At 43.4% G+C, this 26,595-nt stretch overlaps 1 protein-coding gene across 7 annotated transcripts in view; it reads left to right on the top strand.

Annotated features, from left to right (window-relative positions):
* SEPTIN11 (septin 11) overlaps positions 1–26,595 on the top strand; it is a 90,174-nt gene that overhangs the window by 16,105 nt on the left and 47,474 nt on the right. The window lies entirely within an intron of this gene.

Below are 26,595 nucleotides of genomic sequence, written 5' to 3'. Positions count from 1 at the left end.
CGAATTCCAGTAAACTGTTAGTGCTGGAGCTGGGAGGGGAATTTAGAGGTCATCTCATCAGGGCCTGCCTTTGAGACGGGGAACTGAGGCCTGAGTTCAGCTGAAACTGAAATTCCCCATTCACCCTTCCCTGCCCGGCAGGAACCCGGCATTCTCCCTTCTTTTCTTCTCCCTGCCTGTAGGAAAATGTATCTTCCAGGAACTATTTGTGACAATTAGAGAGTCTTGGAAAACAAACAAACAAAAGCAGATGTTTGGTGAACAGAAGTTTTAGAAAACAACTTGCGAGGAGGTTGTCTTTCCGATTGTTAGAACGTTTTTGTTGGTAAAGTTTCTGTGGTTGTTTTTTGTGAGTCTTGATACCCTTCTTTCTAAAAGTCTACTCTTCCATAATGGGTATAAGAAGCAAAAAAACAGATCATCGACAGAAAAATGTGGCAATTAATTACCTTTAAGTCTGCAGAATTTCCTAGTGGTGGGTTTAACCACATGAACTAGTTGATGTCAGCTGTTTCTGAACTACGGAACCGCTAGTTTCACACGGTTCAAGATAGTAGCTTGAGCAAAAGGGTAATAAGTACAGTTGACCCTTGAACAACAGAGGTTTGAACTGCACAGGTCCACTTAGAAGTGGATACTTTTCAATAGCAAATACTACAGTACTACGTCTGTGGTTGGTTGAATCCAAGGATGCAGAGAGACCACTTGTATGCAGGGCTGACTACACATTATACGAGGATTAACCCCTGTGTTGTTCAAGGGTCAGCTGTACTGGGGTATCTTCCTAGTCCTCTAAAAACATCCTTAGCGTTTTACACGGTCACTGACCACTCAGCCCTTCTCAGTTTATCCTGCTCAAACACTGTTCTGCTGGGGTACTTTTACTAAGAAAAGTGGAATTGAAAGCTCCATGTGCACACGTGGAACAGTCTTCCTTCCACATGTTACCTTTGGCTCGAAAAGCCTCCCTTGCCTTGAAGAAAAGACTACCCAGCTAAAGTCAGACGCTGGATTTGTTTCTAATTGTTCAGGCCAACAGAAGCCAGTTGGAATGGAAGTCTTGGTCAACAGCAAGATAGTTTTGGGTGTTTTTAAATTAATTTATTTTTTAAATTTATTTTTGGCTGCGTTGGGTCTTCATTGCTGCGCGCACGGGCTTTCTCTACTTGCGGCGAGCGGGGGCTACTCTTCGTTGCGGTGGCTTCTCTTATTGTGGAGCATGGGCTCTAGGCATGCGGGCTTTAGTAGTTGTGGCTCGTGGGCTCCAGAACGCAGGCTCAGTAGTTGTGGCACACGGGCTTAGTTGTTCCGCGGCATGTGGGATCTTTCCGGACCAGGGCTCAAACCCATGTCCCCTGCATTGGCAGGCGGATTCTTAACCACTGCGCCACCAGGGAAGCCGCCAGCAAGATAATGATATGCAGTTATATTAATGTTACAACTTGTATTGAGGATGTGAGACTTTTGGAAACATTGCCCTGTTATTGTAATTGAATCCTAATTCTGATTTGGCAGTGGTAGTGGGGGGGGGCGGTGGTGAGTGGACCCACAGAAAAAAATGTTGTAAACTTCAGACCTTTTCTTCCGCTAGTTTCCTAAATCGAATCCACTGAGTATTGGCTTTGTCAAACCGACTTTTGTTAAACAAGTGGCATTTTAGCATTTTGTAGATTAGGAAAGTAAGTATAAAATACGAGACATTTGGGCTTCCCTGGTGGCGCAGTGGTTGGGAGTCCGCCTGCTGATGCAGGGGACGCGGGTTCGTGCCCCGGTCTGGGAAGATCCCACATGCCGCGGAGCGGCTGGGCCCGTGAGCCATGGCCACTGAGCCTGCGCGTCCGGAGCCTGTGCTCCGCAACGGGAGAGGCCACAACAGTGAGAGGCCCGCGTACCGCAAAAAAAAAAAAAAAAAAAGTCAGCAGTAACAGGCCCAGGTTTTTGCCTAATGTAGAAGGACTTAATCAGTAAAAATTACTGTGGCAGAACATCCTAGAAGGAGGTTAGGGAACAAAGAATTTAACAATCTGCTCAATTTTCCCCAGGAATTCTCAATTATCTTTATTTAATGGTTGAGCACCTGACAGTAGTTTGCTGTGGAGGGCTGAGACATGAACACAAATGCGGCGGGCTGAAGGTTTTCATTTTCACTTCACCTGTTTCTTGTCTCAGCTCAATTTTTCTCAGCCCTGGGTTGCTCAGGCTATACCAGTTGGAGTTGACGGAGCATGATATAATTTACTCCTGCCCATCAGAAAATATTGCAGAGTGACTAGGTGAGGCAGCCTCTGTAAATGGTACAGGTGGTTCTCTTTGATGCTGTACTCAGGGCCTTTTCCTGGGCGTATTTTTCCTAATTATTGAAATTGTATGAATAGCAATGATCCCTGAAGCTCTTCTGTGTGGAAGTTGGTGGGCTGCTTTCAGTATTTCCACTTTCATTAGTTATTATCTTCCAGAGAGCTGCCAGGTGAAAGTTCTAGAAATAATAGCATGTGAAGTGGTTATTCATAGTTGTCTTTCCTGTGGAAGTGAGGCCACGGAATTCATCAGGACAGTAAATATTTACACTTTTTAAAGTTTATATATGAAATCTTCTTAAAAATGGCTAGCAGAATTGACAATGAATTGATAGGGAAAAACATTTTAAATCTTGTTTACTGTGGAATTGCTTAAAGTGGGCAAGACTGTACCAGATGCTTCCTATTGTCTCTGTGGAAAAACTGTCACAAACCTGTGATATAGACATCTGTACTTTTCAGTGAAAGGAAAAGAGACTTAGAAGTCACCTGCCCCAAAGTCCTTCAGCTCAAAGGTGGCAGAGCTGGAATTTTTATTCCCAGCTGGCTTGCAGCCAATGCTTGTGACACTCTTCCAGGCTGCTTTACTTTTTGTATTAATTACAGAGAGATTTTCTTCCAAGCCTATCATTTAAGATACTGATATTTAAATATTAAATTAAAAAATGGCACCAACAGCTTCATGCAGACCTGCCTCAAATGTATGTTGGTGAAAGGTAACATAATTACTTTAAAATTTTAAATCATTTTATGCGTTGTTCTGGAACAGAATATTGCAGTGTATGTTTCAGCTAAATGCTTTAGTTAGGAGTTTTGAACGTTGGCTCCGTGCAGCACAACACCTATGAATATGCCAAGACTTTTATGAGCTTTTGAGAAGGGTAGTATTTGCTTGGAAAAAAGAAAACCATCTGAAAATAGATAGAACTTCGGGGTTATTCAGTGGTGACGGTGCTCATCTTAGAAGATCAGAATGAGCCAGTGAGGGTCTGGGTGTGAAATGCCAAGTGGTTGTCACAGTGCCTCTTTTCTGTCCAGCTTCACACGGTATGTAAAAAATAGGTCTTTTAAAATATGGAGACATAAATTACTTTTCTTAAGTAATTCTTAAGTAAAGGTGGCCAATGGCTCCGCAAGATACAGCCACCTCTAGGTGGTTATGATATTCAACTGTCGTGATTGTAGTGAGGTTGGACATCTTTTCATGTGGCTATTGGCCATTTATGTTTATTTCTCTGTGAATGACTTATTCACCTCCTTGCCTTTCCCCTCCTCTACCCCCCAAGTTGGGCTGTTTCTCTCTGTCTTGTTGACATTCGTCCTTTTTTATGTGCAAATAATTTTCTCTCAATCTGCCATGTTTCTTTTCTTTTGTTTTTGGTGTCTTGTTATATAGAAGCTTTAACTGCACCATCTTCTTTTTGGTTTGTATTTTGGTGTCTTGTTTTGGAAATAAAGCTCCCTTTTCACTGAACTTCATTTAATTATGTTTAACAGCTGTTTTGTCTTTTGCTCAGTACTTTACAGAAGACAAGAATGTAGCAACTGTTAAGAAACAGAGCCCATTCACCCAGTGGGAGATGTCCTGAGCTAATAAATTAGAAACAACTCAAAGAGGAGACAGAAAGGGAAGAGCTTGGAACCCAAGATGTGAAAAGGAGCTCAAGGATCCAGCCCCTTTAGAGGGGCACAGGAATTTAATGCTCTGTGATTTGAAGAAACTTTTATGAGATAATTAACACCTAACTTGTAATTAGCAGTTGAGTACACGCTGAGCTAGATGGAGGACAAGCAAGGGAGGCCTTGAGTTAGTGATTGGGTCTTTGAGTTAGAAATGTGTTGTTCGGGGGGAGGCATCCCTTTTTAACATTCCTTTCAACTGGGTTATTTCCAGGTTTATAGATCAAAGTATTTTATCGGTAATAATGAGTAAGAATACTGAACACTCACTATACAGCAGGCGGCGTGTCTAAGCACTTTATGTGCATCGTCTCATTTGGTCGATAAACTTGTGAGCAGGTGTTATTATTATGCCATTTTCCAAATGAGAAAACAGGCTCAAGAAGGTTAAATAACTTGCCCAAAGTCACATAGCTGGTAAGTAAGTGGTACCAGGACTTGAATTCAATTTTTTTCTGACCTCAGGGCCGTCCAAATGTGATTGTGAACACATGTAGAAAAGTATTTGTGGAGATTCTCAATGATGAGTCCTTGAAGTCAATGACAGTGTCTGTTCTGCTTTAAAATCAGGCTCCATCAGGCATCTGCTGGCAGGGCCTGACTTAGTTGCTCTCAATGGAAGTCAGAAGTCTCTGAAGGACTTTACCGCTGGAAACCCTTAAAAAAAATCAAAGCCGCTTCACTTCTGGGGGCCCTGCTTTTCTCTGCAGCCTTTGCTGTTTTCTGCCAAAGTGATGAGTGGGTCATTCTGCTCTTTCAGGCCCTGGCTTTGCTCTCCAGCAGCCTTTTACTAAGTCAGGTCACAGGTAAACCTACATGTTGTGGTGGTGCGAGGGGACTGGATAGACCTTGTCTGTGTGTGTACGTGACATACACATGTGAGGGGAGGCTCAGAGCATGGCCATCTCCTCCCCAGGGCTCCTTGTCAACAGTTCCACTCCCCAGCTCAGCACGTATTTCATCAGGCTGTCCCAAACATAACCTTCTACTTCAGTGAAAATGTGACACATGTCAAGCAAACGGGACAGAGACTAAAATCTCTTTATACGGAACAAGTGCTGATGTGAATCGCTGATGTAATTCCATAGTGATAAAGCCGGTTAAAAATCCAGGTTTTGTTACTTACTCCCTCTGAGACCTCGGCCACGTTTCTTTGTATCTCCATGACTTAATTTCTGCCCCTGTAAAATGAGGATGATAATATCTATCTTACAGGGTTGTGAGGATGTAAACGTTCATGCCTGTAAAGCACTTAGAATAGTGCCTGGAGGATAAATGGTGCCTTATGAATGTTAGCTATTTTATAGATTTAAAGCAGTGAGCCACTATTTCCAGAGTGGTGCTCCTGGTACTATTTCAGTGCAGTTCACGGACATCTTACATTCTTATCTCTGACAGTTTGGCGCACTGCTATCACACTTACCTCCCCCTGTAGGTGAAGGCATTTCTGTGGTCTCTAGAAAAGTAGAAAAGTTTATTTGAGCCCCAGGAATACTGCTGCTGGCTTTGAGTCATCCTTTCTCACCATGGCCATGTTCCTTTGATCACCCAGATGTAGTCCCCCATTTAAGCCTAAAGAATGGGTTCTCTGCCTTCTAGAATCAGCATGTGTTCATGAGTTATTACCCTAGCAGCTGAAATCGAGATGAAAACATCCTCACTGTCCTTGTGGTCTCTCCCTACCTCCTCTTCCTTGTTGAAGGTGCCCCTTAGCTATGGTCCTTGCGGACTGTTTACAGCTCAGTGGCCCGTGTCGAGCACTGACACTCCTCCAATCCCTGGACTAGATGCCGTGGAGGCACACTGAACACCACTGCAGGTTTCTGTGGCTTGGGTTTTCAGAGAATGTTCAAGCAGGAACGACTTTTAAAGAAATCATCTCATCCAGCTCTTTCATTTTACAGAGAAGGGGGCCAAGACCCAGGAGAGTCAGTGACCTGCTTAAGGCCCACAGACTCAGAACTGGAGCCAGATCCTCTGACTTTTGCTCATACTACAAACCCAAGGACAGTTGAACGGAGGCATTCCTGATAGGTAGTTAGTAGGCAAATTCTTTGGTGGTTTCCCATTGCCTAGCGGAGAAAACCCCAAATCCCTTTCCAGTTACTGATCTCATGTTTGGGACCCTGGTCACTGACTATGGTGAAAAAAAATCTTAACGGTTTTGGAGCTATACATGTAATGAATCAAGTTTAACTTGGGCCCTCAATGCAGTTGGGTATTTATGGTTAGTGACCCTTCGTAAAAAAAAAAAAAAAAGTGATTCCTTATAAAAGGCTTACATAACACAACTCGGGTTACTGTTGGTGGTGCTTGTGCGTGCATCTCCAGCCTGTGGACTAGAAAATAACTAATGCCTTACCGACAATACAGGACACCATTTGAAAGCTCTCTACCATCCCAAAGTGCTTACTGTGACAGTGTTAGTTTGGGACACTTTTTTTTAATTATTAATTGCATACTTTATGCCAAAACAAAGTACTCCCCATAGCCATTCCTGTGGCGTTTTGTTGCATCATCGATCCACTTCTATTATTTTTTTTTATGTTTTAAAAATATTTACTTATTCATTTTACATAACAATAATCGTATTACCTGTTAACATTAATAGCAGTTTTATGAAATGTAAATTTTTCAAGTCATTCAACGAGTGAGATGAGATACAATTGTTTTACATTTTTGTGATTCTTCTTAATGTCTGACTTAATAGAAGACAGCTGGTCTTCAGGTCGGCTTTTCATTTACTCTGATGCAATGTATTGTTTTGGTTGAAGGGCATCAAGAAGTCCCAGCGTCACAGATGTGTGGTTGGAAAAGAATGAACTTGTACACTCCTGAAAGTTTCCTGGAAAGGCCTCAGGGAACCCCTGACCACACTTTGAGAACTACTTTACTTTAGAGTAACTCTCAGAGCTGTATCCTCATTCATTCCCCTCTAGGGAGGAGCATTGCATTTCCTGATAGATGACATGGATGGAGAAGGGAGCGGGCAATGCTATTACTGTGAAGTTAGGACTCTTAGTGACTGTGCGCGGATAGTGGTGTATAAGGTAGAGCTATGGTAAAAAACAAAACAACAAGAAAATGACTCAGTGCCAATTCAGGATAGTGTTTGCAGCTGGTGGTGGGCAGGAGGGAAAGGGTTACCATCACATGTGGGGAACTCTGGGGCTTCAAAGCTTTTGGTGGTGTTCTGTCTCTTGGGCTGGGTGTTGGATATATGGGCGTGTGTTCTTTTCTCTTTGCATGATAAGAATATGTTATAGACACTCATATATATGTGTGTATATATATATATATATATATTTTTTTTTTTTTTGCGGTACGCGGGCCTCTCCCGTTGCAGAGCACAGGCTCCGGACGCGCAGGCTCAGCGGCCATGGCTCACGGGCCTAGCCGCTCTGCGGCATGTGGGATCTTCCCGGACCGGGGCACGAACCCATGTCCCCTGCATCGGCAGGCGGACTCTCAACCACTGCGCCACTAGGGAGGTCCGACACTCATATATTTAAAGAGAGCTCTGGTTTCTAGGACGTGGGGGAAACAGTGAATCTCTTTTTTCCCTCATTCAGTCTCTTCTGCTTTTTTGGCTTGGAGTTCTTGAATCTTTCCAGTCTAAAAAACACCTGTTTGGATACATGAATTATGACTATATCCATCACAGTTATTTTTCACTTCAGGTACTTGTGTTCACGCAAGATCTAAAGCTTATGATTCCCTCATTGTTGTAAGAATAAAGAAAATCAGAGACTCTCAAGCTCAGATACAGGGCTAGAGTCATGAGAGCTCTTGGTGTGGGAATGGTCTGGTGACAGGGGCCCCCCCTTTGCTCTGAGCCTTCAGTGTCACGTTGATCTTGGCCCACAAGGGCTGATTGGTTTTTCTGCTTTCTGCTAGATAATAGGCTGGCTTTGTGGTCTTAAAAGCTAAAGTTGTGCTTCTTGGACCGGCTAACATACTGTTTGACTTGCACTTGGAGCCCTTCCTCTGTCTGTTTTGTCTTCTCCTTTGGCTTCATATTTTCTACTTCTGTTTTGATGACTGATTACTTCTAGTTGGATTTTATTTGAAGCCTGATATCCACTCAAATGTAGGCACTGGCATCCTTTCTTTTCTTGGCCCGTGGTCAGTGATAGAAGCCTGTGACTGAAGAACTAGAGAGTGTTCATGCACCCTTCCTCAACAACGCCTGTCCCCTCATCAGTGTTACAGAAGATGAAACTGAAGCCCAGAGAAATGGTAGTTGCTGTCATTTAAAGCAGCCCCTAGCTGGCATAGGGTTGCAAGCCCTGGAGGATTCTTAGCTGTGGAATGTAACGGCTAAAGTAGCTTTGTTGGCTTATTTACTTTAAGGTAGGTAAGTCCAGCTTCAGGATATAATGTGGAATGAGGTGGAGGGAAGAGTGTAGTATTCTACAGAAAGCGTATTTGGTGGGAGAGAAATTTAGACGATAGGACAAAGCTCAAGCAACCACCAATTTTTATTGGAGAGGGAGAAAATGGTATTAAATAATATGTGACTTTAAATTTATTAAAGTTTGATTTTAGAATGCTTTGCCGTTTGTTGCACTTGCCGAAATATTGTTGCCTAAATAGATGACATCTGAACATGGTTTCCATGGGTCTGAGTAAGCTATTAGTAATTACCTCATGGATTGTTAAGAAATCAAAGATCAGGTATTTTGTGTTGATGCCACAGTGGCTGGTGGCTTGAACATGTGTTCCAAATTGTGAGCTGCAGACAAGTGCATGTAAAGGAATGTGGGTGCAATTAAAATGCCTTCAGAATGGAAGTCTAAGTAAATATTAAGTGAAACAGCGTAAGTGAAATTGCCAACTAATGTCTAGCTCAGAGTAGGCTTTAGAATCATGAATGTTAGTTTCCCTGAGGAAACTAGTTTTAAAAGTTTTATTTTTTAATATAAGCTCAGAAGTGGATAGTGGTGTTCCATCAATAAATCAGGAGATAATCATTCTCTCTTTCATCTAATCTTTTTTTCAATTAATTATTTTAATTTATTTTTGGCTGCGTTGGGTCCTCGTTGCTGTGCATGGGCTTCCTCTATTTGCGGCGAGCGGGGGCTGCTCTTCACTGTGGTGCGTGGGCTTCTCATTGCAGTGGCTTCTCTTGCGGAACATGAGCTCTAGGCATGCGGGCTTCAGTAGTTGTGGTGTGTGGGGCTCAGTAGTTGTGGCGCACAGGTCCAGTTGCTCCGTGGCATGAGGGATCTTCCCGGACCAGGGATCAAACCCATGTTCCCTGCATTAGCAGGCGGATTTTTAACCACTGCGCCACCAGGGAAGCCCTCTCTTTCATCTAATCTTAAATACCTGGGTGATGAGCCTTCCCCTCTAGACAGGATGAGGGAATGAATCTGGAGACGTCCTCTCATCCCAAAAGGTGCATCTCTTTTTAGGATAATTAAGGATAATTAAGTTGATGTCTTGCCAGTTCCTTGCACGTGGGAATAGGGGTACAGAAAATATTCGTTCTTCTCTATCCCCTACTCCTAAAAGTTGTTTAGAGTCCAACCATATGTGTGTGTGTTCCTCAGTGCTCTCTGAGAAGCTAAGGAGGAAGTGATGGGAATTTCCGATGTGTTAGCCATGTGGTTTTAATCAGTCAGGACTGCATCCTGTCCTTCTTCTCTATCTCCAATGCATTTTCTTTGCATCTTCTATGTGAGCTTTAGTTGATTTTTCTCTACAACTGGTTTTTATAGCATTTTTCATAGCTTCTTAGAGAAAACTAAGAAGGGAGGCTTGATAATCTTTGCTTTTTGGATGAGTGAGAGAGTGACTACTGTAGGTTGCTCAACTTTAACCTGTAATCTTTCGGTTAGACATGTTCCTTCTGTGTGAGAAATACAAGAATCCATTCCAGCAGCTGGCGGTGGAAAGGCATCTCTTCTCAAATCCTTCCTCCTCTTCCTTCCTTAGTCTCCCCTTTACTTTCTTTGTGTGCTCCACCAGGTGGCTCAAGGCACGTATGTCGTGGTAGAGCTGCCTCTCCTACTCTTACTGACCTTAGGAGATGGTAGTGTAGTGTGCTGGTGTGAGGCTGTGGATGTCCCCTGATGGCCAGCACACACACATCATTCTGTGGTTTATAAAACGTTGACTGGGGGCTTCCCTGGTGGCGCAGTGGTTGAGAGTCCGCCTGCCGATGCAGGGGACACGGGTTCGTGCCCCGGTCCGGGAGGATCCCATATGCCGCGGAGCGGCTGGGCCTGTGAGCCATGGCCGCTGAGCCTGCACATCCGGAGCCTGTGCTCTGCAACGGGAGAGGCCACAGCAGTGAGAGGCCCGCGTACCGCAAAAAAAAAAAAAAAAAAAAGGTTGACCAGAAGTAGCTTTTCTAGGCTCTTAGGCCTTACTAATTCAGTGGCACGGGTTTGGAAGCAGCCTGCCTGGCTTTGAACCACCACTTACTTGCTGCATGACCCTGAGCAGCTCAATCTCTGAGCTTCAGTTGCCTCAACTGTAAAATGGGAATCGTATCAGAGGTGGTGGTGAGAGATAAGTGAAATCAGTGTAAAGTACCCAGGATGGTGCCTGGTGCTGTGTGTGCTCACACACACATGCACACACACACACACACACACACACGTTTCCCGAGACCAAGTGCCCTACAGTGTTTGACTTCTAACTATGCACAATGAGTTGCCACTAAGTGCCGGGAAGGGACCATACTTATGCGTGTGGCTGGAGTATTGATGTCTAACTTCTCCAGTTTCCAAGGGCATCGTCACCCTTACTTCCTCCATCCCACATACCCTTCCATAAGGAATGCTCCTTCCCGCATGGCAGTTGTTTTGGTTGGGGAAGGCAGGGGAAGACTGTTAACTCTGTGAGAACTGATTCCCTGCCTTTGTTCATCCTAAACATACAGATCAGGCTACGTGTGACATCGTGATAAGTGAGGTTCAAAGTAAGATGAGTAAGATGGGGTTCCTGTCCTCAGGAAATTTACATTCTTCTGGGGCCTAACCACTGGAAAACTAAGTATATTGCTGGGTACAGGACATGCTGAGTGGCCCAAATACAGTGAATGTTTGTAAAATAGAGAGCAGTGGTGTCTAATTCAAGGAACCAGGGGAGGCTTAATGAAGAAGGTGACATTTTGCCTGGGATTTTAAGGATGAGTAGGATTTGACAGGTGAAATTGAGGATAAAGCATTCTCTGTGCACAGGTGGTGTGCTTTGAAAAGAGTCAGCGTCCAGCTTAAAGCCCAGGTCGCTGTCCAGGTGGTGGTGGACTTGGAATCTGGCACAACTGGTTTGAATGCTGCCTCTGCCATTCATTTGAGCTTTGGTTTCCTCATCTATAAAATGGAGCCAAAAATATCTACTTCACAGAGATATGAGGATTAAATGGGAAGATGTTTTAAAGGTCCAGGTATGGTGTGTGGCACAAAAGTGCCCAGTAAACTATTATTTATGTGATGGTTGTAGTGGAAGGAGGATAGTATTGAAAGCATAACCTAATCAGGGGTTGAAGTAATTCAGATTTTTTAACCAAGGGTTCATTTTTTTTTTTTTTGCGGTACGCGGGCCTCTCACTGTTGTGGCCTCTCCCGTTGCGGAGCACAGGCTCCGGACGCGCAGGCTCAGCGGCCATGGCTCACGGGCCCAGCCGCTCCGCGGCATGTGGGATCCTCCCGGACCGGGGCACGAACCCGTGTCCCCTGCATCGGCAGGCGGACTCTCAACCACTGTGCCACCAGGGAAGCCCAGTATTGTGGTCTTTACATAAATGTTCAATGGTTGCTTTTTGGTTGATCGATCAAGGGAAATGTTAGATCCCCTCTTTTTAGTTCTCTGGCTAAAAGAGTGGTAGAGCCTGTTTCCTCTTTTCCCTACGATGAATATTTTAACCTTCACTCTTCAGGTATTCCAGGCAAATTTGAATTGATATTTGTAAAAGATATCAATCTACTTTTCCATCTTGAACCCAGAATATGAGGTGGAATAGAAGGTACATTTCTTAGTGCTCTAGTCTCCCTGAGGACTGAACTTTCATTCATTCCACTGTCCAGATAGAACTGGTTTTACAGTGGTTATTCCTCGAGTATTTGGGCATGCTAGCAGCCAGATGACTTGTGGCTGTCACACTGTCTTCCGAATTATTAATATCTGGGCTAAGGAGTATGAAATTGGACTGAGGAGGAATCCGGGGGCAGAGCTGCCAGGCCTCATTTCCTTACATTGGTGGTCGCAGCTGCCACATTGCGCAAAACCCACTCCTGGTAATAACCAACCTAAGTATGTACAGTTGGTGCAGTTGTGGCCAAAGGGGTTTAACTCTGTGTAGCCATGATTATAGTAAGATATATGGTCTGACCCTCTCTATGCAGGAGGGATTTGAGGCTTAGATCTTTCTCAAATCCAAATGGCCAAAGTTGCTTTTCTTGTTTTTGCCAGTGTAATTAGCACTTATCTTCCCTGCCTGCCTTTCATTGTCACTACATGAAATAATAATTATTCTAATGAACCATTAAGGCTTTGGAAGAGGTTAATGGTGGCAGCTTGGATCAGTGACTAAGACTTTTGCTAATTCTGTTCTTTCTTTCACCCTGGTCTCATTTAACTTGCTTAGTTTCTCCCTCCTACAGAATGTATGAATTATAGCGAGGATCTCTTGCCAAGCTATAATCTTTCAAGTTTCGATTTCAGTTTTCCTTTCAGCTTTCCTGTAATCATGCTATCAAAGACTGTCAGAAACATATTCCCATTCACATATCCCGCAACTCTTAATCTATTAATCTAGGAGCATAGAGCTGGGACTGGACTCCATCTCAGTGAGAAGTCTGGGCTGCCAACCCAACTCCTTTGTGCTTTGTGGGAACAAGATGCATGAAAGTGTAACCTCTGCTGTTGCATATATTCTGTCATCTAGTTTTGAAAGCTGATGGGATTTTGTAACAGATTGTAGTCAAGATTTCCTAGTATCCGACTTGGGTCCTACTTGATTGTTTAGAAATAACATGATGATAATTATAATGAAAATGCCTCTTTAAGAGGCAATAGAGGGGGCGGAGGGGACTGTGGGAACATTCTTCTGTGACAGCATGTGAGAAGGTTTGTTTTGCATTGGCTGATCAAGACAAGAAAGCCAGCATCTAAAATCATCCAACAACAGGAGACTTTTGAGAGTAGCAGAAAATTGTAACATAGCCTCTTGGGTTTGCTTTCCTAAGTACAGCAATATGTGTGAGAAAACCCCTACACCAACTTTTTCTTAGAGCTAGATGGACACTTCTGTGATGTGCTACTAGAAGGCAGAAAGTTGTCTGTTCTGCTGGAGTATTTATATTTTTAGGGGTTAACTGGCTCCATTTTTTTTTTTTTTTTTTGCGGTATGCGGGCCTCTCACTGTTGTGGCCTCTCCCGTTGCGAGCACAGGCTCCGGACGTGCGGGCTCAGCGGCCATGGCTCATGGGCCCAGCCGCTCCGCGGCATGTGGGATCTTCCCTGACCGGGGCACGAACCCGTGTCCCCCGCATCGGCAGGCGGACTCTTAACCACTGTGCCACCAGGGAATTTTTTGTTTTTTTTAAATGCTCTGAAGGACGTTGGCATCAAATAGCTTACCATTTGGATGGTTGCCCAGGCTAGTAATCTAGGTTAAAACATGGGCTAGAAGGCAGTTCTATACCCAAGATCCCTTGGGCTGCTGCTCTGGTTGGAAGATCTGTTCCTAAGTGCACTGGGTGGTAGGAAACAGAAAAAGCTTTCATGATGTGACCGCCCAGTGATTGTTCCTTGACTTCCTCCCTCCCTCAACACTGGGACACCCAGTGACAGATCCTGGGTATGTGTTTAGTTATGTGTCGCTTATATGTGTCTTTGTACTGCTTCACTTTAAGGGATATTTCCAGTAAACTGAAATGTGAACCAGTTTTATTTAAAGTCTTATATCCTCTACGCTGAATTATTCTTTGGTTTTTCCAGTTCATTGATTTCCATGCCCTTTTGGACCTCTTTCCTTTCCTGTTGCCTCCCCTAACAGACTCTACTTCTTTCTCTCCTCCCATCTCCATTCCTTCTCTGTAGCTGTCCAAATTGATTTCCCCTTATCATGAGCTAGATGAGGTCTGACCCCCTCAGAGAAAGTCTTAGTTTTTTGCCATGGTCCGTGTTGCTCTCCATTGTCTCACACTGATAAACTTTGTACTGTATTTCATCATCAAACCGTTTGCAGTCATCTTCTGTTTTGTCTTAATGACTTTTCTCCCTAATAATGCTTAAGTTCCTTAAAAAGCTTCTGCATCTCCTAGAATTCTTACATAGCAGCCACCTAAATGTTTGCAAGGTTTACTTTCATTGTTGGAAGACTTCCTCCAAAGGCAAAGTGACACTCCAGCTAGTTTGTCGTTAGCCCTCTTATAACTTTTGGTCAAGAGAGGGTGGAAATGCCTTGGTAACCTGATGGAGATCTAGTTTACTATGGTTTACTAATTTCTGTCTCCCCCCTCTCCTCCCCCGCCCCCAGAGACTTAGTTGTGTTTTGTTTTTAGTTAGGGAAACTCTAATATTCATTATTTTATTCTATCCTAAAGTTACCTGGGAGAACATAGGAATATTATAATGCACATGTGGTTGGCAGAATCCTAAGGTGGTCCCATGATCCCAGCCTCTTGTGTGCATGCCCCGTATAACCCTCTGAACTTGTGAGTACGACGGGTTAGTCACCCCTTTGATGAGGTTATGTTACGGCACAGTTTCCTCTATGATATGAAGATTATCCTGGGGACATCTGATCCAATCCGTCCCTGAAAAGGGCCTGGACTCTTTCTAAAGAAGGTGATTTGAAATATGAGAGGGACAGAAGGGATTTTTTGTTGCTGCCTTTGGAGATAGGTGGCCATATGGCTAGTAACTGTGGGTGACGTTTTGGAGCTGAGCACAGCCTCTGGCGGACAGTCAGCAAGGAGAGGAGGCTCTCACTCCTACAGCTGCAAGGAATGAATTCTACCGACCTGAATGAGATTGGAAGTGGAATTTCCTCCAGAGCTTCTCAGCCTGGCCAGTGCCTTGATTTCAGTGATATCGTGGGCAGAGAACCCAGCTATGCCATACCCAGAGTTCTGAGTTACAGAACCGAGAGCTAATGAATAGGTGTTTCCAGCCGCCAAGTTTTTTGGTAATTTGTTGTATGGCAATAAGAAACTAAGACATACCCCAAGTGTATGCAGACAACCTCTATTCCATCCTGATCGCTTTTCATCCAGGGCTGAGGTTAAGATGCAGTGCTATTTTATTTTTGGAAGGCTTGAGAGTTTGGGCCAGGATTGTTTAGTAATATTTGCAGAGTGATATCAAATGTTAATTTGTATGTTTATTTCCTAAGAACGTATTTACCATGTCTTTGGTCATTGTTGGTATAGCCCCTCAGTTTTCAGGTGCTAGAAATGAATTCCTGCACTCATAGATGTTCTAAATCAGCCGGGCTGAGCAACTGAAGATGCTTTGGGAGGAGAAATCCTTGGTGCTTTTGTTTATGACTGCCACAGAGCTGGTTTGGATTTTTTTCTTCTTTCTCAGAGACTGCCATTATGTGGTCACTACAGTAACTGAAAGTCCCCTCCATCTTCAGAAAGGGACAGAAATAAATATCTTTCAAAACGGAAGTGGCTCATTTATATCCGGTGATAGAAATGGTGGCAAAGGAAGGAAGTGTCCCATCCATATTTCACTTTTTGCTGATGAATGCTTTCAGTGAACAGAGGTACATGAACTGAGACACAATATTTCTCAGATAGGAAGCACGGAGGAATTGATGTGTGAATATCAGGAGGAGAACCGTACATAAAAAGTTGAGAACAAAGCTTCCAACTGATATGGGCCCCTTCATTATCTTTGACCTCCTCTTCACCACTGTTTTGAGAAAGCTTGTCTGAAAGATCTGCACTGTAAAGGCAGGGCAGAAGGCACAAAAAGGAGCCACACAGCTGTGAGGATTTGGGTGGTCTTCTCCCCTGCAAGATAGGTGATATGTTGGAGATGGCATTGGGTTATTTGGGGTCCCACTGGCAAGCTGAGGGTCTTGAAATGATTAGTGACTCTCCTCCGTGGTCTTTTCATTCGCTTTCCTTGGTGTTTGCTGAGTGAAGGGCTTCTCTCTGTCTTGGTGATGTTGAGTGGTGTGAGAGAACAGCTGTAGCATGTGTTTCTAATCGGAATGTGCCTTTCTAAATACTTCTTGCCTATCTGTCAGTCCCCCTCCCCCTCCCACCCGTCTTCCTCTGAGCCTGCAGAATTTGTGAGCGTCCCTGGAATGCACATGTGGGCCTCGTTATTCCCAAACAGGAGACTTTCTGTTGATCAGCACTTTGTAACATTAGGCTCTCACAGGCATTAGTCACTTTGACTCCACTAGAAAGATTGATCTTTGGAAACGTAAGAAAATGTCTTTTGCTGTTGTTGTTATTAATTCTTGGCATCCAGTTGGATTTAGCCTTTGAGAATTTACATGGACTTCTAGCAAAAAAGTATTCTGTCTGTAAGGAAAAAAAGTGCTGCCACTTTTTACAGTTTTGGGATTGTCACACTTAGTAGTTATTGCTGCAAGACTATTTTACTAATAAGCCAATACCTCCCCTATCCTGCCTATCCTTCCCCCACCTTCCCAGGATCCAGGGTTGTGGGCAGCAGCTGGGATTTTGTTCACTTCAGATACCCGTTTCTGAGGACTGCTTTTAAACAGTGTATTTCCTAATTGTGAGAGATCTGATATCTAACCGGACAAAGGTGAGACTCTAATCCCAGACAAAGCAGCAAGATCTTGGAGGACGTGTGGGCAGTGACTGTTTTCTGTGAGGGGAGGCTGTAGAGAAGACAGAAAGGCCGGTGGAGGAGCAGAGGCAGGACTGTGTCCTCAGCCCTTTGGTGTCAGGCTTCACTCGGCAACAGTGTGAATTTTCACCTTGCAGCTGGCCCAGGCGTCATGGAGGGCGGGGTGGACCAGGCGCCAGGGCGCTGGGTGCCGCAGCTCTGTCTCTCCACGTGGCCCTGCGCGTGGGGAAGACCCATCAGCCGCTGGACCTGTCTCCTTCTCCGAGAAAGATGAGGTTGGAAGATAACGATTTCTGTGAAACCTCACACGGGATACAAATTTGGTTGAGGTGTAAAATAGGGGTGGTGTTAGGAAAAGAGGGACATTCAAGTCGTGGATTTCCAGGCTCAGAAATAGAAATCAGCTGGTAGACTGGATGCACTTTTGTCAGTTAAGAGTGCTGGGTGGGCAAGTTTCAGCCAGAAAAGGGGTGATGGGAGGTTATTTAACATCTGGGCACAGGAGAAAAATCTAACCTGAGACGGACAGGCTTCAGGAAACCTTCACTGTCTAATTCGGAGGGTAGCGGAGGGTTTAAGATGATTAACCAGTGGACTTTTTTCTTCTGCAAGAGGGCGGAGGCCTGTAAATTTATGCATGTTTTTAGCAATATGCATATGAATTGATGTTATTCTAGAGGCCACTAATACCGTGAAGTAGATATTGTTGCCATTTGACATAAAATCGGAGGAAGGACAGATTTGAATTGAGAATGGGGGATAGGGTGCGTTCTGTTGGAGATGGTGGCTTAGGGGCGCCATGCCCAGGCACCCCTAAGCCTGGAGGCGGGCAGCTGGTTATAACCAGGGAGTTGTTAGCTTGGGGTTGTCATGGGCAGGGATGGGGTCATCCAAGCAAAAATGTGTCAAAAGAGCTGAGGAGAGAGAATTATGTTCATTCTTGCAACAGCTCGGTGAGCTAGTTTATTTTAAAGTTGACACGACTGATACAGCCACTATGCAGAACAGTATGGAGGTTCCTTAAAAAACTAAAAATAGAGCTACCATATGATCCTGCAATCCCACTCTTGGGCATATGTCTGGAGAAAACCATAATTCGAAAAGATACATGCACCCCAATGGTCATTGCAGGACCGTTTACAATAGCCCAAACATGGAAGCAACCTAAATGTCCATCAACAGAGGAATGGATAAGGAAGATGTGGTATATATATATATATATATATATATGTATATATATATATATATATATAATGGAATGTTACTCAGCCATGAAAAAAAGAACGAAATAATGCCATTTGCAGCAACATGGATGGACCTAGAGATTATCATACTTAAGTGAAGTAAGCCAGACAGAGAAAGACAAATATCATATCATATTGCTTATATGTAGAATCTAAAACAAACAAACCAAACCAAACCAAAAAAAAAAGGTACGAATTAACTTATTTACAAAATAGAAATAGACCCACAGACAGAGAAAACAAATTTATGGTGACCGAAAGGGGGGGGGAGGGACAAATTAGGAGTTTGGGATTAACATATACACACTACTGTATATAAAGTAGATAACCAACAAGGACCTCCTGTAAAGCACAGGGAACTATACTCAATATTTTATAATCTATAAGGGAGAAGAATCCGGAAAAGAATATATATACATATATATAATTGAATCACTGTGCAGTACACCTGAAACTAATACAACATTGTAAATCAAGTACAATTAAAACAAGTTGATAAAACTGAGGCTGAGAAGTTAAATGAGTTACACCAGGTCGTACAGCTAAACAATGGCAGAGTTGCCCCGTGTCTCCTGACTTCACGCGTCAGGTACCTTCTACTGTACTAATCTGCGTTTTTGCTTACTCTCGTCGCTTTCTATGTAACTTCGTTCTGTTATTAGAAAAGAAATAAGTACACATATTTTATCTTACCACCCACCTATTAGCTGCAGTAAAATTGCAGGCTTAGCTACTTTGAAAAGATTTTTATTATTTATTATTGTTATTCACATTTCCTGATTTTTATTTATTTATTTAAATTCAAGTTGAGACTGTCCTTTAAAGTCACGAGTAAATTTCCTGTGGTCCTGACACAACTTTTTTTTTTTAATTTATTTGGAGTATAGTTGCTTTACAATGTTGTGTTGGTTTCTGCTGTACAACGAAGTGAATCAGCTACATGAATCAGGATATAGACATATATCACCCCCTCCCTTGGACCTCCCTCCCACCCCAGCCCCCCAATCCCACCCATCTAGGTCATCACAGAGCACCGAGCTGAGCTCCCTTTGCTACAACTTTTAACAAGAAAAAATGTTGAAGTTTTGGTTTTCTTAGGATATACTGTCCGCGGGTAGTATGAAAGAATTCACCCTAACATATCAGCACGACTTATCTTACCGTTTCTGCGTCTTTTTATATCACGCAGATAACTGGCACCCCTTTCCCTCACTGTACAAAACCTGAATACGATCCATCTCTTGATTTTTAAAATCTCATTTTCTATTATAAAAGTGTGAGGGTTTTTTTGATAATTAATTCAAATATTACAGAAACATAACAGAAAGTAAAATTTCCCTATAATCCTACCATCCCCAAAGAAAACCCCTACACCATATTATTTTTGCAAGGATCTAGAAAAGCAAAATCTGTCCCTCTGCTGGGAGTCTTTTGGAGAAAGTTGCTTAGAGATGGTGCTTACTATTGGAGCAGTTACTTAATATTAAGATCTTTCCTGGTTATTTGGTGATGTTTCGAGAGTGGCTCCTGGGTTTGATAGAGCTGACATTCCTGGCTCTGTGACTTGGGGACTGGCCCCTGGGTGCCTTTTTTTTCTCAGTCCCAGCTTCCAGCTGGGCTGCACTCAAGCTCTTTCCTCATATGGTTTTCCTCCTAAGAGTTCTCTCTTCTTCCTGGCTCTTACTCTTCTGCTGCTTGTGTGAGACAATTTCCTTGGGGGCTTTCTTGGCTCTGACCTTGGGATTTCATGGTATAGATGACAAGCAGAGTAGCAAATGTTGTCCAAATCATTCTTAAAGAACGCAGTCCTCATTGGTAGTGAGATGCTTCAGATGTTTTATATTATGGAAGTGGCCCTAGCAATGCCTAGCCTTGAAAACATCCCAGTGCAGGCTTCGTAGTTGTGGTTTGGGTTGATACTTTGCATACCAGTGTTTTCCTTTTTGCATGAGAACTAAGGGCGTGTCCCATCTTCCCACCAACTTTTCTTTCTTTAAAAGAGAATATGAAACCAGTTGAATACTCTCTAGAATGCATTTAGGTAAGTGTATGTATTTACAAAAATGAACGATCGGGCACCTGGGAAGAGCTTACTTCTTGGACAGTTTGTGAGGCCAGGATTTCTCCAAATACTGAGAAGTGGCTGGCGCTCAATCAGTGATTTTGTGTGAGGAGAAGCACGTTCTTCTCTTTGCCTGTCTCCAGGTGGCTGGCATCTGTACTACTGAAACAGAGCCTCAAAGAAAAGACTCTAAGATGAAGGGATATGTACTGCTCCTCTTCTCTAAGTGGACATCTCCTTTATGAGAAAAGACAGAGCGTAAAGGGAATATGCCCCATGGTTCCATCTCAGCTCTATTTTAAATTGGACATTCATTTTCTTAGGACTGGAGTCTTAATTATTTCTTCCTCCTCCCATCAGGCAATGCTGGTCAAAAAGACTCTTTGTTTTCACCTGAATACATAAAACCTGCACATCAGTTTTACATAGGAGCTGTCTACTAAATTAATATCAAACAATGCTGCAGACTAATACATGTTTTTATATCCTATAAGCTGGTGGATCTCCTGCAAGAATCACATGAGTTATAAGGTTGCATCGAATTCTGTACTTTGGATAGCTTGTGATTATACGTTTGGATTGCTTGATTAACATCTGTCTGTCCCACTAGACTATGCATTCCACGAGTTAGCAATGCTTTGCTTTCTCACCATCATCTCCTTAGCATTTATCACAGTATCTGGCATGTGTTGGTGTTCAATAAATATTTGTTGAATGAACGAAAGCATGAAAAATTTGCTTTTCTTCTTGAAGAGATGATTAACTTACATAGAAGAATTTTCTACATTTTGTTTTGAGGCTATAAATCCACTTTTCAAAAAATTTCTTGAAGACTGCAGCTATAGCTGAAGAAAAAAGTTTTTAAGCAGGACAGTTGTAGGGAGTGGGTACGTAACTTTTGTTTTAAAACTAAGTCAAATTATTATGGTTAAGCAAGCAAAAGTGAAAAGTTCATGTGGAAGACACGGCGGTACACACACAGATTTCTGTTCTGTTTGGAGTTAACCAGGGTAAATGACAGGAACTCCCTTTCAAGGGTCATGTAAAAACTGAGCCATCTTGGATCTGACAATAGAAAACATACTGCCAAGGGCTTCCCTGGTGGCGCAGTGGTTGAGAGTCCGCCTGCCAATGCAGGGAACGCGGGTTCGTGCCCTGGTCCAGGAAGATCCCACATGCGGCGGAGCGGCTGGGCCCGTGAGCCATGGCCGCTGAGCCTGCGCGTCCGGAGCCTGTGCTCCGCAACGGGAGAGGCCACAACAGTGAGAGGCCCGCGTACCGCAAAAAAAAAAAAAAAAAAAAAGAAAAGAAAATTTACCGCCAAGAAGTTTTTGCCCTGTTGGCTTTCCTCAAACAACATGACAAGATTTAGATTTATGCATCTCTGATTTCCAAATGCAAGAAATCTTAGAATTAGCATTAGAACCAAAGACTTTGCTTAGAGGTCATTTGGTTAAATCTCATTTTACAGGTGAGGAAACATAAGCCCGGAGATTAAGTGACTTGGATCAATGTAATTCATTCTCCATAAAATGAGGCTTTGAGAAGAGTGTAACTTCCAGTTTGGTAATACATAAAAGAAGTTACCTGTTAAATTTAAAAAATAATCCTTTAAATTTTAAAGAGGCAGAATCTTTCTAAACTTAAATTGTAATGTCTGTCTTTAAAGGTAAAAAAATGAAGTCTAATTGTTTTCAACCTACGTGAAAACAGGTATCACCTTGGTAACTGTGCTCTCCAGCTCCCCCTGATGAGGGTCCGCAGGTGTAGACTACCTACTCACCATATCTACCATCTACCGAAGCCTTCAGTTTTAAAAGGAAAGGACTGGGTTATCCCTTTGAGTATGGCGAATAGAATCCATCTGTGCACAGCCAGTTTGTTAATTTCAGGAGGCTCTGGGCTGGACTAAAATAGAAGGAAGAGTGAAGATGAGGAATCCTTAATGGCTTCCAGCCGGGAGGATGTGGATGCCTGCAAACAGGAATGGAATTCTGTGGCTTTCCCCTCAGCCTTGTAAATGAGCTTCCTATTTAGGGTGGATTTTCTTCACACTAGAGTCTAGAGTTCCCCATTCTCTCTTCCATGTTCTTTTTTTCCTCTTTGTTCCTCCGTGAGTGATTCTCCCTCCCTGGTTAGTCTGCGGGCTTTGCCCATCCCCAGTTTCTCCCCGGGCTCTCAGCAGCAATAGGAGGGCTCCTCATTTTAAAATGACAGCTGTCTTCCTCCCACCTAATCTAGGGAAAGGAAACCCAGGTTTCCTGAGGACCTATTAAATGCTGGCCCTCCCATAGGTACCATTTCCTTAGTTCCTCCCAGCCACCCTGCCAAGTCCTCCATTTTTACTGATGGAGGACAAAAAGTAGGGAATCAAACCCATGGCTGTCTGACTCCAAGTCTTTTTCCATCCTACTTGTGGTTAAGCAAGATTTGGAATTGTGGAACATATTTTAAAGCAGCACTCAGAATGTAGGTGTTGGCACACATTCTTATATAATTTGTTTTATAATTATTTCCATAATGAAGTCAGCTAGATAGCTTCTGAAAAGCTTGTCGATTATGATCTCCAAAGTACACATTCATAATAAAGTGACCCTTTGTGTATAGACGACATTTATCTGGAAGGCTTCTGCAAGCTGGACTTCTTTTCCCTGGTAGATTTGGAGAGCTCCAGCCTTCCTGAAAGATGCCCCCCTGACTTTCCCTAGCCAAATGCTACCTGTTCCCCCTTTGTCATTCCCACAGTTAAAGTGATGGTATGTTATCACTTTTATCCTTAATAGTATTACATTTACTTGTGTCCTGTCTCTACTGCTACATTGTAAACCCCTGAAGGACAGGAAGAGTGTTTAATCAATGAATAACAAAAGTCATGTATTTTTGCTCCCTTAGCGCTTTGAGCAGTGAGGTTTTTTTTGAATGAACAAATAAATAATTGTGTTCATGTGAAGATGATCTGGAAAGAGAAAAATGAGACGGTCAAGTTAAAGACTGGTTATTTTATTTTATACTATAGAATTGTGTCATTGCCCATTTCAAGATGGAGTGGGCCTAGAAGTTATCCAAGTACAACCCCTCCCTAGATAGATTAGCAAATGGAGGACTGAATCAATTAAGGTCTTATAGTTACTTACTTAGAGGCTCCAAGGTGGCACTTACATCTCAAAAATGGTCCAAACTAAACCCTTTATTATTGGCTTCATGTGCCATAGATGCAAAAATCAAAGTCTCAGCATTGCCAGGACCAGTGAAAATATACTTAGAGCTACGTTGCCAATTTCAATTCTCCACTTCCGCCTCTTACGGTTGCCAAAGAATTATGATTTTAGAGAACGTTTTTTTCTTTCTAGTTTAATATATTGGATTTCAATAGCAGCTCCAATTACTGTATTGTCTGGGGCTACCTAGGAACTTAGATCATCATGTGGTAATAGTGACTAAGTGGGAGGACTCTGGACTCTGGCACCTGACCTCCTAGGTCCACATTTCAGCTTCTCACCTTATTGGCTGTGAGACCTTGGGCAAGTTACTAAACTTCTGGGCCTCTGTTTTCTCATCTCTCAGTTGAGATTAGGTAACAATAGTAACTACCTCATAGAATTGTTAAGATAAACTCATTCATTCATGTTTAGGGCTTTTCTGGAACCTTGGTCCATAAATGTTAGTTAGCTGTGTTATGATGATGATGGTGGAATACCAAATAGCTCGAGCTACTTGTATCCAATTCTTATTTTCCTTTTATTGGTGGGGGGAATGTTGACTGAAATTCTCCCTGAGATTTCGTAGTAAAGACAAGCCTGGAGATAAAATTTCTGTGGGATCTGGAAGGTGTGGATATGTAAACACTGGCTGTAAGTTCCTTCCAGTGAGAGGAAATAGTACGAGTAAAGTCTGATGAAGAGAACCCTGGGGTTTTCTCCCAGGAACTGTAATTCCATTTCACTGCAGTGGAAGGCGCTCCCTGGGAGGAGTGGGAATAGAGATTTGTGTTTAGCCCATGGAGGCTCCTGAGATGGCAGGCCAAGTTTGGATTGAGGGCCTTTGAGTACCCTTTGAGTACCCTTTGGCAGCAAGGTAGAGCGAGGGAAGATTAGAGGGGGTGGGATGGAGGCAAGGTGACAGTTGCAAGGCTGTTGAATTAGCATGAAGAGGAGGAGGGTGTGGCATTGATAACAGTTTTGGAATTGATGCAGGCAGGTGGGTTTCACGTATAGATAAATGGCACTAACAGAAACAGGGAACCCGGGAGTAGGGGTGGGTTTGCAATAGAAGAAGATGATTTCAAGTTTCTTGAAGAACAGTTAGAGGGACAGAAAGGACAACCCGGGAGAACTGCCCCTTTTGGTAGAAATTCAGAACTGGAATGCAGAGTTCAGTACTTAGAAAATTCTGAGAGTCGTTGCTAGGTGTGTGATAGCGGTAAAGACATGAGACTATCTGAGATTCCCTGAGATCACGCCTGTAGACTCAGGAGCCCCGCACACATTCTTTGGATAGAGACATCTAAGGCATGAAGCCATAAGCGTGGCGCCGAGAAGTGCTGGGGTGTAGGAGTTCACTTTAGCTGCTGTGTGTGAGATAGAGCTCCCCTCACACATCCTGCAGTGCTTTCAGTTTTAAGCCTGTTCGTGAACCAGAGGAGGAGCTTGCTATTTCCCCTTTCCCCATCACTCACCAATGGGCAATAGCCCAGTAAAGGATTCCTTTACTGCTGGGCAGAGAAATAGGCTCAGATTATGGAATTTTTAAATGGCATTATAAAATTGACATATTTTATATGACAAAGAAGAGAGAGACTCTGAAGACATAAATTTAAATTAAAAAAAATTTTTTCAAGACCAAACTGTTTTATAACCCTTCATTTTGTATGTGGTTTTCAGTGGGTATAAAAATACTCGGTGGGTATGTGGGTGGTTTCTCATGTTTTGGAAATGGTGAGAATATGAGATGCTGAGCATTGGGTTCTGGGATGAGAGCTATAATTACTAACTCTGATTCTTTCCCCGGATTGGCTCCCGGGTGGATATCTGAACCTAAAAACCCAACAAGAGTCCAGAATCCAGAGCAATAAACCACTCTCCTCCCCCCACCGCGCCCCCCCCAGAAATTGAATTATTGTGGCAAAGAGGAGAGGGAGGGCGGGACGATGGTTCTAACTTGCCTCGTCCCCTTTTCGTGCTGCTCGCTGACTGTTCAAGGCTGTGGTGCATCAGGAAAGAGGCTGGTGTGACGGCTTCTCCTCGCTGTCTGCACAGCAGCCCCTGTGCAGCTGGGATGGAAAGAGTTCTAAATATAACCCAGACTCCTTTCAAATCTTCCTCCCCCAGTCTTGGCGGATGTGGTAAACACCCTAAAAATACCTGCTGTCTGAACCTTTGAGGTCTTTGGAGAGGAAGGGGCAGGTGGTAGCCCTGGAGCCACGGGGTGCTGTCAGGAGGCCTTGTCAGGCTACCAGGGCTGCTCCCCAAGCTGTTTGGTGCACTGTTGGCCAGTCCATCCTGCTCAAGGATAAGAGCCCACTCTTGAGTCTCATAGTCACTGCTGGCAGGTTTCAAGGAGACTATTCATAGACTAGACATCTGTTCTCTGTCCCGTTGACCTCAAACCTGCAGCTGCCACCGTGGTATTCAGGCAGTGTTGTGTCTTCCAGTCTTGTTTCACAGAATCAGAATTGTAGAGCTAGCGAGGCCCTCAGGTATTACATTGTTCATAAAACATTCCATTAAAATCTCCACATTTATGGAGTTACATTTCTCTGCCTCCATAGTGACTTAGGGATTTGGAAATGCAGTCTCAGTCTTTGATTATTAAAAGACCTTACTGTCCTCATTGTGTAACACACATAGGAGGATAACGAAAACCAGTCTTTTTAAAAATAGTGACCAGATGATCCTGTGCACGGCATTTTCTTCTTTATTAAAAAATGGAAATTTGAGGCTCATTTTCTCACCCAAAATTCAGTATCTCGAGTACAAGCTCATTGGCAACATAGCCAGACATCAGGAGTCTCATTTTCAGGCAGGCTTTCAAGATCTAGTTTCTGGAATCCCATACCATAACTGTGGTGTTTAATTGAAAGACCATAGCTGACCTCTGCTTTCCTGGGAAAGAAAGGTTTCCCAGATGATCTCCAGTACCCACGGAATGCATTCAAAGTTGTGGAGGCAGTCAGCACCATCTAATGAAACAGCATAAATCATCCAGCTTTGAAATGTATGATAACTACCTTAGTCCCAGTCTCCTTCAGGAGACTCTTGAGAAGGTGCGGGGAGTGCAGAACCTGTGCTAGGAGCTGTGTGAGGGAGAGCAAAGGAGCCCCAAGAAGCCCGTCCAGATGATGGAGAAGGAACCAAGTCCTGTGCCATGCCATTTTCAGTATGTTCATCATGGTAGTTACAGAATTTCCATAATTGTGACGGGTATGCATCCTCCCCTGTGAGCTTCTCAGAGCTCCTTCCTGTATCTGGAAGAGTGTCATTTATTTTTTGCCACTGGGCTGAAAGTAAATTGAAGG

The sequence above is a fragment of the Grampus griseus genome, assembly GCF_964374135.1.
Source record: "Grampus griseus genome assembly, chromosome: 4".
NCBI lineage: Eukaryota > Metazoa > Chordata > Mammalia > Artiodactyla > Delphinidae > Grampus > Grampus griseus.
This window is presented reverse-complemented; position numbering and strand designations above follow the sequence as displayed.